This window comes from Aquarana catesbeiana, linkage group LG01, assembly GCF_042186555.1.
Source record: "Aquarana catesbeiana isolate 2022-GZ linkage group LG01, ASM4218655v1, whole genome shotgun sequence".
In the NCBI taxonomy this organism is placed as follows: domain Eukaryota; kingdom Metazoa; phylum Chordata; class Amphibia; order Anura; family Ranidae; genus Aquarana; species Aquarana catesbeiana.
In genome coordinates, this window is record NC_133324.1 from 937,962,396 (window position 1) to 937,978,047 (window position 15,652).

A 15,652-nucleotide genomic window follows, 5' to 3' on the forward strand; every position below is an offset into this window, starting at 1 on the left:
GAACTCAACATTGGCCATGCTGCAGCAGCTGCACATGCAGCAGAGGGCCATCAATGAGTACCTGTGCGACTATGGCACCAGGACAGGTCAGGGGAGCTTGTTTTTTTTTTCCCCACACCAGTGGGCCATGATCAGGGATGCATGCACTGTCCTTTCACCATTTGAGGAGGCCACGAGGATGGTGAGCAGTGACAGTGCATGCATCAGTGACACATTGTCCACCTGTTGGAGCACACGCTGCATGGAATAATGGATAGGGCACTTGAGGCAGAACAGAGGCAGGAAGAGGAGGACTTCCTTAGCTCTCAAGGCCCCCTTTATCCAGACAGTGTTCCTGCGTGCCCGCCGATCACACAGGAAGAGGAGGAGGAGGAGGAGGATTGTGTCAGTATGGAGGTGGAGCCTGGCACTCAGCGTCAGCAGCAGTCTTCAAGGGATCATTTACAGTCCCAAGAAACACATGGACTTGTACATGGCTGGGAGGAGGTGGCTGCGGATCATGTCATCCTTAGTGACCCAGAGGACTCCGGACCGAATGCCTCAGCAAACCTACGCTGCATGGCCTCCCTGATCCTGCAAAGCCTGTGGAAGGATCCTCGTATTTGTGGTATCAAGGAGAAGGAACAATACTGGCTGGCAACCCTCCTTGATCCACGTTACAAGGGTAAGGTTGTGGACCTTATCTTGCCGTCGCAGAGGGAGCAGAGGATGAAACATCTTTGGGAGGCCTTGCAGAAAGGTCTGTGCAACGCGTTCCCAGAGACTGGGAGGTTACAAACCTCTGTTTCTGGACAACGTGTTGCTGAGGCTTCGGTCAGTCTAAGAAGGAGCGGTGGAGAAAGTGGCCGTCTGACCGATGCGTTCAGACAATTTTTTAGTCCGCAGCCCCAAGGTATGATCGGTTCCAGCAACCATCACCAGCGTCTGTTTTACATGGTGCAGGAATACCTAGGGGCAAGATCTGACTTGGACACCTTTCCTACCGAAAATCCTCTGGATTATGGGTCTTGAGGATGGATCACTGGCCAGAGCTTGCACAGTATGCAATTGAGCTACTGGCCTGTCCTGCATCCAGCGTTCTTTCGGAACGCACATTCAGTGCTGCTGGAGGCTTTGCAACCGATCACAGGGTGCGTCTGTCCACCGACTCGGTCGATCGACTGACCTTTATAAAAATGAATCAGTCTTGGATCACCACCAGCTACCAAGCACCTGATGCTGATGTAACCGAATACATTTTTTTGAAATGTCAGATCCCTTCAAAGACTGCCTATGCTGATGCTGAGTGACTATCCTGTTATACTGAGTAATTATCCTCTTCCTCCTCAATGATCATGATGATAGCTTGTAAGAACATTTTTGGTTCTGGGCGCCGCCAGTCCCGCCACCAGTGCCTAAAGCCCAATTTTTAAGACCCTGTTTAACAGGGGCATGTAATTACAATTTTTGATGCAATTCTTTGCAGCAGGGCTAGTTCCTGCGCTCCAACTAGAGTATCTGTGAGGGGTTCCAGTGTTGCGGCACCAGCACCAGTGCCTAAGGCCCAATTTTTCAGCCCCTGTTATACAGGGACATGTAATTAGAATTCTTGATCTAATATTTCACAGCAGGGCCCGTTTCTGCTCCCACCAAGAGTATCTGTGAGCACTTACAGTGTTGTGGCACCAGCACCACCACCAAAAGCCCAATTTTTCTGCTCCTGTTCCACAGGGCATGCAATTACAATTCTTGATCTAATATTTCACAGCAGGGCCCTGTGAGGGCTTACAGTGTTGTGGCCACAACACCTGAGGCCCAAATTTTTGCTGAGTATATAGGGCAGGCCCCTACTTTCAAACATTCAACTTACAAACGACTCCTACTTGCAAACGGAAGCAGACAACAGGAAGTGAGATGAAATCTACGCCTAGGAAGGGAAATACTCTCCTGTAATGCCGCGTACACATGGTCGGACTTTTCGGCTACAAAGGTCCGACAGACGCCGACGGACTAAGTCCGGCGGATAATCTGATCGTGTGTGGGCTTCCCCGGACTTTCAGCGAACTTTTCCAACCGCAAATCTGACGAACTTTAGATTTGGAACATGCTTCAAATCTTTACGTCGTAACTCCGCCGGACCCAGAAATCCCCTCGTCTGTATGCTAGTCCGACGGACAAAAACCTAAGCTAGGGCAGCTATTGGCTACTGGCTATCAACCTCTTTATTTTAGTCCATTATACGTCATCACGTACAAATCCGTCGGACTTTGGTGTGATCATGTGTAGACAAGTCCGGTCGTTAGAAAGTCTGTTGAAAGTCCGCCAAAAGTCCGTCGAAAGTCTGTCGAAAGTCTGTCGGACGGGCTGTCGGACTTTTGAAGCTGAAAAGTCCAACCGTGTGTACGCGGCATAAGAGTTTATATGGGAAAAACTTTTCTCCTTTCCACTGATGCTTTATCACCAATCCTTGTTTCACAAAAAAAAACTAATTTTCAAAAACATTTGAAATGGGGACAGAAAGTGAGATGAAATCTTCTGAAGAGGAGCACAGACAGCAAAACAAATGTCACAGGGGTGATAACCCTTCCCTAGGTTTTCCAAAAAGCTTAAAATAGATTTTTTGGCTGGAGCTAAACACGTTAAAATGTACCAGTTCATAATTACAAACAGATTCTACTTAACAACAAAACTACAGTCCCTGTCTTGTTTGCACCGCCTGTATACTGCTGTTCAGAGTATATAGAGCCTGGGGGCCCCACACCTTTCCTTTTTTAATTTGGGTGTGGGGTTCCCCTTAAGGGGCAAAGGGCCTGGTAATGGACTGGGGGGTACCAATGCCGTTTGTCTCACTGATTTTCATCCATATTGCCAGGACCCGACATTACATTAAAGCCGCAAGCAGTTTTAACCGCTTCCGGACCGGCGCACGCCGATGTACGTCGGCAGAATGGCACGGCTGGGCAAATTGGCATACAGGTACGTCCCTTTGAATCTCCCGCCGTGTCATTGCGTGCGCGCCGCCGGCAACGCGCACGCCGGGAGCTCCATAAGTTGGGTCGCGGGACCCGCGGACTCGATCGCCGCGGGGATACCCGCGATCGTCTCACGGAGAGCAGGAACGGGGAGATGCTGATGTAAACTAGTGACAGTGTCACTCGATCTCTGCTCCCTGTCATCAGAGCAGAGATCAGTGTACTGACACACACAGCCCAACCCCCCTATAGTTAGAAACACCTCCCTAGTACTGATTTAACTCCTCCCCGCCCCCTAGTGGTTAACCCCTTCACTGCCAGTGTAATTTACACAGGAATCAATGCATTTTTATAGCACTGATTGCTGTATAAATGACAATGGTCCCAAAAATGTGTCAAAAATGTCCGATGTGTCCGCCATAATGTTGCAGTTACTATAAAAATCACTGATCACCGCCAAAACTAGTAAAAAAAAATTATTAATAAAAATGCCATAAAACTATCCCCTATTTTTTAAACGCTATAACTTTTGCGCAAACCAATCAATAAATGCTTATTGCAATTTTTTTTTACCAAAAATATGTAGAAGAATACGTATCGGCCCAAACTGAGGAAAAAAAAAACTTTTTTATATATTTTTGGGGGATATTTATTATAGCAAAAAGTAAAAAACAATGCGTTTTTTTCAAAATTGTCGCTCTTATTTTGTTTAAAGTGCAAAAAATAAAAATCGCAGAGGTGATCAAATACCACCAAAAGAAAGCTCTATTTGTGGGAAAAAAAGGACATCAATTTTGTTTGAGAGCCACGTCGCACGACCGCGCAATTGTCCGTTAAAGTGACGCAGTGCCGAATCGCAAAAAGTGCTCTGGTCAGGAAGGGGGTAAATTCTTCCGGGGCTGAAGTGGTTAAATGACTTTTTTTCCTTTAAAAATGACATTTTGTGCAGGGACTGTTCTAAGCACGGTAAGCACACGCCACTTTACAGGCATACACCCCCCAGGTACAATATTTAAAGGAATATTTCACTTTTTTTTTTTTTACTTTAAGCATCATTAAAATCACTGCTCCCGAAAAAATGGACGTTTTTAAAAGTTTTTTTTTTGCATTGATACATGTCCCCTGGGGCAGGACCCGGGTCCCCAAACCCTTTTTAGGACAAATCCATGCAAATTAGCCTTTAAAATGAGCACTTTTGATTTTTTGATTTTGAACGTTCGAGTCCCATAGACGTCAATGGGGTTCTAATGTTCATACAAATTTTCGGTCCGTTCGCAGGTTCTGGTGCGAACTGAACCGGGGGGTGTTCGGCTCATCCCTATTTCCCAATGGTCAGGGTAATAGGTTCAGTGCACAAGGTCACCAGGCCCATGGACAAGGGAGAGTTATCAATGGCTAAGACTGAGAAGGGTCTGTGCACCTTAGTCATTGGAATCTGTAGACGGTGTGCTAGGTTTTTGTTAAAGGCTTGTGATAATGTCACTAATGTCACAAATGTCACGTCTACCCCAACGCAGGTGGCCAGACACTATAGCTAGCTACTGTGTGCTTCACCTATAGCAGCCCCCTTTCCCCCTAAGGCAAACAGGCCTACCGGTACTTGGTTGCCCCCAGGACTTATACACAATGCTATAGTGCCTGGCCACCACACCAGGGCAGATGTGAACAGAGCAAACAGACAGACTACTTGCAGTTAGCAGACAGATAACGTAGTTCTATGACAGTCCAGGTAAAAGGCAGGCAGAGTACAGGGAATAGTCCAATATCCGATATAGGTCATACACAGGAAAATCCAGACTTGCAAAGCAGGGCAGACAAACGGGAGACTTGAACAGGAACAATGCAGGTATACTGTCTCTATCAGAAGCAAGGGATAGAGTGTTCAGATTTCTTAGGTGACTGATCATATCAATCACCTTGCAGGTGGACACAAACAGGGAGAATGCAACAGCCAACACCCGGATGCTGGAATGAGGAGCAGAAGCACAAATGTGCTCCTGACACCACTTCTCAATAATGTTCACCATTTTAGGCCACCGAACATAACTTCTGGCCAATGCTTTCATGCGGACTATTCCAGGATGTCCTTCCTGGAGAGCTTGCAGTACTTGACCTTGTCCTGCCTTTGGAATTAGCACTCTGTTTCTCCATAATATGCAACCTTTTTAGGCAGACAGTTCATGTTGGCACACTAAAACTGGTTTGAACTTCTATTCAACTTTTGATTTGGGTCATCCCCTCCACACCCAATTGAGCACACGGGTCAGCACTGGATCTTTAGCAGTCATACCAGCAATATCTCTAGCATGTAATGGTGGGTTTGGAATGGATTTCAAAATGAGAACCTCAGGCACAGGATGGACAAGGAAATCAGGAGAAAACAAAGGCAAAAGGCTCAACCCATCAGCATGAGTGATATTCTTGCCAGGACGATATTCGAATCACAGACATAGGCATTCAGCATGAGCGACCATATGAGCATTCATGGGGAAAGAATTTGAAGAGTGGGAGTACTTCTGGTGAACAGACCCAGCAAAGGCTTATAGTCTGTTACAATGGTAAACCTCCGCCTATACAAATAGTCATGAACCTTTTTTACCCCAGACACAATAGCTAAAGCCTTGTCAATTTGAGCATAATTCCTCTGTCGTAGACAAAGTCCTTGAAAAGAATGCTATAGGAGCCTCAACACCAATTTCCAAAATATGACTCAATACAGCTCCAATGCCATATGGAGGAGCATTGCAGGTAAGAGTAATGCCCCATACACACGGTCGGACATTGAGACAACAAAATCCATGGATTTTTTCAGACGAATGTTGGCTCAAACATGTCTTGCATACACACGATCACACAAAGTTGTCGGAAAATCCGATCGCTCTGAACGTGGTGACGTAAAACACGTATGTCGGGACTATAAACAGGGCAGTAGCCAATAGCTTTCGTCTCTTAATTTCTTCTGAGCATGCGTGGCACTTTGTGCGTCGGATTTGTGTACACAAGATCGGAATTTCCGACAACGGATTTTATTGTCGGAAAATTTTATAGCAAGCTCTCAAACTTTGTCTGTCGGAAATTCTGATGGAAAATGTGTGATGGAGCCCACACACAGTCAGAATTTCCGACAACAAGGTCCTATCACACATTTTCCGTCGGAAAATCCGACTGTGTGTGCAGGGCATAAGTGTTTTTTGTAAATCAAGTACACTGTCAGACGATAACAGCTTATTGCAGCATTGGAAGCTGTAGAATGAACGTCAGTCCACTTCCATGGAACATCTTTATCTAGTAAATGATGCAGGGGTTCAGCAATAGTGGCTTTGTCAGGCAGAAAAGAATGGTAAAAATTAAGTAACCCTAGGAAAGCTTGCAGCTCTTGTTTGTTTATTGGAAGCTTCAATCTTAGAATGAGTTGGATGAATTCCGTGTTCGTCAATTCTGTATCCAAGGAAATCCACGCTGTTTAGCCCAAAAACACACTTTTCTTTTTTAAATTTTAAACCAGCATCAAGAAAATGTTTCAAAACAAGTTGTAGTTGTGAAGTCAAAGACTGAATGCAATCTGCTCCAATAAGATCAAAATAAGGTACTACACCTGGAAGTCCAGATAACGCGTCCTCTATTCATTTCTAGAATATGCTGGGAGCAGTAAAAACTCCAAACTGCAAACATTTTGCTTGGAAAGCTCCTTTGTGTGTTATTGTTTGTGCATCCACAGCGTCGTCTTCCCTAGGTAATCGTTGGTAAGCTTGTGCCATATCCAGTTTGGCAAATACCTTTCCTTTTGCTAACATAGTCATAATTTCATGTACAGCTGAAATTTGATAGGGGTTTTCCTGCAGTGCTTTGTTGATTGTACATTTATAGTCAGCACGAATTCTAATTTTACCATTTGGCTTCAATACTGAAACTATTGGGGTACACGACTTAGGGGGTGTTACAGGTTCAAGTATACCTTGCTCCACAAAATGTGTAACCTCAGCATCAATTTTTGGTCTGATAGCTAATGCAACTTTGCGTGGTTTTATACGAATTGGGGTTACTGTAGGATCTAATCTGAAAGAAACAGGAGGGCCTTTATACGTGCCCAGGCCTTCTTCAAAAACTGCACTAAAGTCCTCTATCACATTCTGTAGAGTAACTGGAGATACATTATGAACTCCCGATAATGAAATCCTAAGGGGTTCAAACCACTCTCTACCCAGTAATCTTGCTCTTTGTCCCTTAGTAATTATTAAGCGTAAGCATCCTCTGAAATTTCCATATTTCACTGGTACAAAGCAAGCACCCTTAACTTCCACAACTTGTTTGTTGTAGTCTACCAACTGTATATCAAGGGTGCTATTGAAGGAGCATTGTGAGGCCATAATGAGGTCACCCCCAGCACCCTGCTTCCCAGGCGGCACCACGCGGGACACAGCCCGTTGCACTGGGCCTAACCCCCCCGCCTCATACACACAGTGTACAGACACCTTCCCATGGCTGCTGTGCACAGCATCAGACCCTGGCCTGACCATAGGGGGTCCGAACTTTCTTCCTCCTTCAGTGGACTCAGAGGACTTCCCACCCATACTGGGCCCCATGCACACACAGGGCTCTGAGTTCTCACAGGTAGAGCACCAGGGAAGACTCACGCCGCGTCAGGCCTACTCCTCTGCTCCTGCCTCCCCCAAATCACAGAGACAATCCCGCTCCAGGGACCCCGGCTCCTCTGGGAGGGGTGCTGACTTCACTGCTACCTATGCCCAGGCTGTCAGCTCGCTCATACAGGGGATCCGATATTGCAGACCTCCTCTCCATCCCAGACCACAGCGTAGAGTGACCCATGGGACCCTCAATTGAGGCCTAAAATGCAGGCCCAGAACACCACTACCCTGTGACCTCAATTGCCACCCTCTCCTCCTCACTTCTTGATACCGCAGGCAGCGGTAGCCCCCCACCATCAGATGCACCCCTCCTGGCAATCATATCTCCAAGCCATACTGACCAAAGAGGACTTTAAATAATCCTTTGAGGATGTTAAATCCACTTGTCGTGCAGAGATGCAAACACTGCATGCTATGTTCAAACATTTAACAGGCCTGCCTGAATCGGAGACCAGAAAACCTGCATGTCACCCTGCAAACCCTATTCAACAACCTTCTGGGAGAACCCCAGGACAAACACATTGAAATGGATAGAGCACACCGTGCCCTGCGCCCTAAAGGTCCTGCCTCCAAACCCCATGATGTAATTTGCAGAGTTCACTCCTATCCCCTGAAAGAAGATATCATGCGTAAGGCCCGCTCAATCCGCAAAGCAGTCTTTGACAACTCACTGGTACAGCAATACCCGGACCGCTCTTGGATTACCCTGCAAAAGCGCAAGCTCCTCCAACCCCTTCTCCACTCACTGCAGGAAGAAGACATAGTCTACCGCTGGGGACTCCCTTTCATCCTCACAGCAAGACGACAGGGACAATCTGCCATGCTACGCTATCCAGAAGACCTGGAAGCTTTCTGTGATACTCTGGGGATTCCAGTCCCCCAATTACAGGACCTGGTGGCTACCCCACTGCCCCTGCCCACAGTATGGCAGAAGGTCCCCCCAGCTAAACGCTCCCGGGTCTGAACACTCCCCGTAAAGCTGCCAAACCAAAAAATGGCTGACTGAAGCAGGGCCTCCTTATCTGTCACACCCGCCTATGACCTGAACTTCCTCCTAGTTGACATCCCTGGCCCACCCTACAGCCTTACAGGGCCCCCTTAGGTCCCTGTTTTACCCTTGTTTAGTTTACTGGGCGCATCTCAATAGAGATTTGAGAGTGGTTACCCTTCCGATCACTAGACCCCCCTGGTTTACCCTCTAGAGTTCCTTTGATATTTTTTATTGTTGTTTTATAACTTTCACTGCGGTTCTCTGTGTAACCCTGGCCTGTTTCCTACTCTTGGCCAGGAGGACATATAGGAACTTAGTTAGCCCTGTATCCCACAGGCTGCACAGAGCTTATTAACAATGTTTGTTTTGCCAACTGTATGTAGTATTGATCTACCTCTTGTTTTCCCGGTTTCTGTTTTTCTCTCTGTTTCTCCTTATCTGGCTCATCCTATGCTCCTAGCAACCATCCGGATCCTCTCCTGGAGATGACGCACTCCCGGCCTCTGCACCACAGCATTCCACCAGATGGACCTGATTTTATGTTTGTATATATCCATCACCATGGCTAAGGTTATGTCATTAAATATTCATGGCCTAAAATCCAACAGGAAAAGACATCTGGCGCTTAGGGAATTAAGGCAATCAGGGCAGATATCATTCTGATTCAGGAGACCCACTTTAACAAGGGGGACTCCTTCACGTTCACTTCCAGACATTACTCTCAGGTCTATCAGGCGTTTAACCCCTTATAAGGCCTGTGTAGCTATTCTTTTTAAACGTGGATCCAATGGATGGTTAATGGCAAGCAGCAATCAAGAGTAGTGAAATAGGTTTCCAGGTCACAACAGGTTCAGACAGATCACACACTATGAAGGGAAAATGTAGCGCATAAACTGTGAGAAAAGTCCCCAGTCAGGGAAACGGCTAAAAAATATATACTTAATAAATAGTGTCCATATCAACAAACTGACTCCTAGGTCTCGCAACCTGGATATATAAAGTCCAATGAGTGAGTAAAAAAATATATGTGTAAAGTGTCCCACTGGGAATGGTAAGTAGATGTGTACAACGGCAAATATTCAAACACAGGTAGATCTTTGAATCTTCCAGGGGAACTGTATAAAACAACTGCATAAATCTTGATAAGAATGATGTGTAAGAAACTCTTACCAGATGCATTGGATTCCCGTGTCAGCGACAGGGAATCACTCGGGCGGATTGCCTCTCAAGGCCTGGAAGCGGACATCACGACTCTGGAAACCTTCTGGATCAGACTCTGCATGGATCTCCCGGGGCCACCAGGTAGGTCCTCACAAAAGGATATCCAAGGTACGGATCAGAAGAGACGGTGCGTCCCACATGCGACTGAAGTAGGAGCTGGATTTTCTCTCAGATAGTATGTGGAGAAAAAATAAACAGGCTCCACATAGTGTAGATAAGCACAATGGATTTTTTATTTCTAAAAAAAGCCTGGTTGCAATAAAAATGTGATCACAAAATATAAAAACAAAAATGGGCAACAAGGAGGATGCTGAAAGCGCCCGACGAGTTTCGATCAATAGATCATCTACTGGGGCATACAGTATCCCCTCCAAGTTGCCTTATATTTATAAATAAAACATTAATGAAAACAAATTGTATGAGGTGACAATCGAACGTCGTCATTGGGTAGACGGGATCACCTGATCTCACCTGGCATAACCAGGTGAAATTCGTCCCTCATTCTCATTGGTGGTGTGTGATTAACCTGTTCAGTGTTGTTAAAACAAACATCTCACTGGACCCTGCATCGCTGATGGAACCTTCACATTAATAGGAACGCACCGTAAAGATGGAGTAAACAGAGAACTGAACCATTGCGTTCAGTTCTCACATTGCTGACACTTCTGTATTGGCTTGAGACTGCAGATGCATCTATGCCAATCAGAGACAGTGTCTACGTGGGCGGGCGGAACTGATATCCAATAGCTGGGAAGACAGGAAGTCTCCGTCCATGCCGCCCGACGTCCACGAGACAAACAAAGGGAAGTGACGTCAGGCTGAGCCGCCCGCCCAACGCCACTCCCCTGTCACGTGATGTGTCTATGGGAGCGTCTAGGGGACAAAAGCAGCAAGGGAGACGTGCGTCAAACTGAACGTTCCCAACGTCAACTCAAACGCTCCTCCCCCTTGTCCCCGATGGTAACATTAAATCATGGTGATGGCTACATGTCCCCCACAGATATTAGGGAACAAGTAAACACCACCTGTGGATTCCAAAATCAGTAATGCCGCCCAATCTAGGGCGGAACATGGAAGATCTCAGAGGTAGATTTTTAGATAAGGGTTATGATCCTCACCTTTTAGATAGTGAAATTAATAGAACATTGCTCACCGAAAGGAATTTCACCCTCACGGAACGTCCTAAAGACAACATTGAATTTAATGCTAAGTTGGCCTTTTTCACTACCCATTCCATTCAATCCAAACAGATCAAAGCTATTAATAAAAAACACTGGGGAATATTACAGAACGATAGATTACTTGGATCTGTTCTACCTAAAGAAGCCTCTGTGGTGTTTAGAGGCGCTCGGTCCATTCAGGGACAGATCGCCCCAAACATAATAGACCCCCCTAAGAAGGTGTCTTTTTTTAAGGAGTGCAAGGGTTATTACCCCTGCCGTAAATGTAAAGTATGCCTTCATAACATTGGGGGAAGACGCAAGAGCGTCACTTTCCAATCTATGGTTACTTCCCGTATTTATCCAATGAAGCACTTCACTACGTGTTCTTCACAATACATTGTCTATCTGATAACTTGTCCCTGCCGCAAGCAATACGTGGGTTGCACGATCAGAACTTTTTCTGTTCGCGTCAACGAACACGTGGCTGCGATTAAAAAAGGTAGAGACAAGCACACAGTGCCACGTCACTACTTGGAACACCACAACAGGGACCCTATGGGAACCTTGTTCCAAGTTAGTGATAGGTTTGTCCCGCATTGGAGGGGCGAATCACATCTGCGAGGCGTTTCACGCCTCGAGACGTACTGGATCCACGAGTTGAGGTCCTTCTTCCCATTTGGGTTGAACGTGGAGTGGGACCTCAACTCGTTTATCAATTCGTCTTGAAGGTTAAACTTTTACACTTTGTTTTTTACCTATACATAAAAGATTCTTTATTGAGTACATCTATTTAAGTTTGAGATGCAGGTTTAGGGGTTGTAAAAATATTTTTGGTATTTCTGATCATTTTTAATTATTTTTGGTACAGGGTTTCCCCTTTGTTAGTGCATTTCTTAGGAGTGCGCTCACATGGGGATTTAGGGGGGTTTTTTCCCCCCATTTGGTGATCCCAGATCGATATATACACCAGCATGGTGTCTACTGTGAATATGTTATATCCAGGGTTGGTGTAACATTTATCATCTTAGTATATTTTATCATATTTTTCCAGAAGAATCATACTTGTTTTCTTGTTGGGGCCACTCCATTCCGATTATTTATCGAAGTCAGAGTGGTTCTTAATTTTGTATTTAGCTATTCGCAATTATGAGGATTTTATTTCTATAAGGGTGGTTTTTCTACCTATGTGAGATTCCGATTGGCAGGAGGCAGTTATGGTGCCGCCCTATCAAGAGGCAGCCCCTTTGAGTTACACTGCCCCCTTCCAGGTTCCGCCCTAGATTGGGCGGCATTACTGATTTTGGAATCCACAGGTGGTGTTTACTTGTTCCCTAATATCTGTGGGGGACATGTAGCCATCACCATGATTTAATGTTACCATCGGGGACAAGGGGGAGGAGCGTTCGAGTTGACGTTGGGAACGTTCAGTTTGACGCACGTCTCCCTTGCTGCTTTTGTCCCCTAGACGCTCCCATAGACACATCACGTGACAGGAGAGTGGCGTCGGGCGGGCGGCTCAGCCTGACGTCACTTCCCTTTGTTTGTCTCGTGGACCTCGGGCGGCATGGACGGAGACTTCCTGTCTTCCCAGCTATTGGATGTCAGTTCCGCCCGCCCACTTAGACACTGTCTCTGATTGGCATAGACGCATCTGCAGTCTCAAGCCAATACAGAAGTGTCAGCAATGTGAGAACTGAACGCGATGGTTCAGTTCTCTGTTTACTCCATCTTTACAGTGCGTTCCTATTAATGTGAAGGTTCCATCAGCGATGCAGGGTCCAGTGAGATGTTTGTTTTAACAACACTGAACAGGTTAATCACACACCACCAATGAGAATGAGGGACGGATTTCACCTGGTTATGCCAGGTGAGATCAGGTGATCCCGTCTACCCAATGACGACGTTCGATTGTCACCTCATACAATTTGTTTTCATTAATGTTTTATTTATAAATATAAGGCAACTTGGAGGGGATGCTGTATGCCCCAGTAGATGATCTATTGATCGGAACGCGTCGGGCGCTTTCAGCATCCTCCTAGTTGCCCATTTTTGTTTTTATATTTTGTGATCACATTTTTATTGCAACCAGGCTTTTTTTAGAAATAAAAAATCCATTGTGCTTATCTACACTATGTGGAGCCTGTTTATTTTTTCTCCACATACTATCTGAGAGAAAATCCAGCTCCTACTTCAGTCGCATGCGGAATGCACCATCTCTTCTGATCCGTACCTTGGATATCCTTTTGTGAGGACCTACCTGGTGGCCCCGGGAGATCCATGCAGAGTCTGATCCAGAAGGTTTCCAGAGTCGTGATGTCCGCTTCCAGGCCTTGAGAGGCAATCCGCTCGAGTGATTCCCTGTCGCTGAAACGGGAATCCAATGCATCTGGTAAGAGTTTCTTACACATCATTCTTATCAAGATTTATGCAGTTGTTGGATACAGTTCCCCTGGAAGATTCAAAGATCTACCTGTGTTTGAATATTTGCTGTTGTACATATCTACTTACCATTCCCAGTGGGACACTTTACACATATATTTTTTTACTCACTCATTGGACTTTATATATCCAGGTTGCGAGACCTAGGAGACAGTTTGTTGATATGGACACTATTTATTAAGTATATATTTTTTAGCTGTTTCCCTGACTGGGGACTTTTCTCACAGTTTATGCGCTACATTTTCCCTTCACAGTTTTGGTTTGGTTGTTGTCACTTCGTATGTAGCTGCTCTTTATTTTCATTTTTATTTTTTCTAGCGCAGTGTATACATTTAATTAATTTTGCACCAGATCACACACTAGCACAGGAACAAGGGGGAGTGAAGATAATCCAGGAATTTGGCAGTGTCTGGACTGGGCTTATATAGGGAAGTTTGAGGTCACTTCCTGTGTGCCTCCTGGGGATTTTCCCACCTTTTTCCATCAGGTTGTTGTAATTTCCTGTGCACCCCCTGAGTATTTTCCCGCCTTTTTCCGTCAGGTTGAGGTCACTTCCTGTGCATGTCCTGGGCATTTTCCTGCCCTTTTCCATCAAGTCTTCTGCGCAAGTGCGGGTTGGCGCCCTGAGACGTGTTTGGCAAATGCTAAGTTGGCAGAATTCCTCTTGTGGCAACGCACCATTGTTGCATGCGTAGTAAGCCGTGGACTCTTACACCTTCTCTCCTTTCTATCTTTTCTTTTATGTTCTCTCTCACATTCCATAGGCTCTCACCAAGCCAATGGCAAATTTCAATTATTATCTAACTCATAGTATGATTTAGCAATGATCCTGCACCAATTACTGCCACAATGTCTGTACTGGCTTGACTGCTGAGGTGCAATGGGCCCAGGTCCCAATTATTGTAACCCAATGGGATTGAATCCCCCACCACCCTTGTCCTTTTACCCCATTAAATAAAACATTACAACCATTCAGTTGGAAAGGGCAAGGCCACAGCTTTATTAAATACCAACATGTAACATGTAAACACATTTAACCAGTGCCAGTCACAGTCATACAGTGAGCACTCAAATCCAAAAGGGGGAAGTGGGGCCTGTCCTTACCATAAGTGCTGGACAGACACCCTACTTCCAATTTTCCATCAAGGGCATAGCCCATTACAGCAACTTTAAATGCTGGCAAGGTCAAGAAACCACAGCAAGCTGTGACATACCATAACAGAGAAAAAAGGGGTGGGAAGGTGGGCAGCTCTTCCATCCAATTTTTTCTGAAAGACCCAGAATTCCCTGGGGCACACGTTCCCTGGGCTCAAGAGGCCTTCAATATCCCTGTTCTAATAATGCCTGGAACTTACTGTGTTCTGTCTTATGTTCTTTTACCTGCTGAAAAAACTAATAAAACTGTTATTTGAAAAAAAAAGTCTTAGATCCAATAAAACTCAGTAACACAGCTCTTTTCTGCGCAGCTTCCAGGAAAAACTCTCACCTGTCAGCATACGAGTCCCATGAGTAGGGATGAGCTTCGTGTTCGAGTCGAACCCATGTTCGACTCGAACATTGGCTGTTCGGTCGTTCGCCGAATTCCGAACTTTATGGGCCGTTCGCGCCAAATTCGTGTGGCGCGTCACGGCCCATAATTCACTGCGGCATCGCAGTGCATTGCTGGCTGATGATTGGCCAAGCATGCACTATGACCCGCATGCTTGGCCAATCACAGCGCCGCCTTAACAGAGAGCCGTAATTGGCCAAAGCCAAGGAGGCTTTGGCCAATTATGGCTCAGGGGATTTAGTACACGCCCCACACTATATAAGGCCGCCTGCACGGCGGCCCTGTGTAGTGTGTGTTCCGGCGTTCATTAAGAGAGAGAGAGACAGACAGTAACATTTGATTTGAGTTAGATAGATTAGGCAGAACAGTCAGTCAGTTAGCTGCACTTACAGTGTATTGTGTATATATATGCATCCTAGGTGTTGCATGTATATATATACACTGTATTCAGTTTAGCTAGATCCGTTCCTGTTATCTTCTAGACTATTTACATTTAGTGCAGTGCGTCCTGCTCACAGTGTTCAGCTAGATCCGTTCCTGTTATATTCCTACTGACAGGCAGGCTTGTCTTGTTACAGTATTTACAGCTACCTGAAGAAAATTACTGGTGTTACTTTGATCCTATTAGTACCACAGTCAGGCAGCTAGACTATTTACAGTTAGTGCAGTGTGTCCTGCTCACAGTGTTCAGC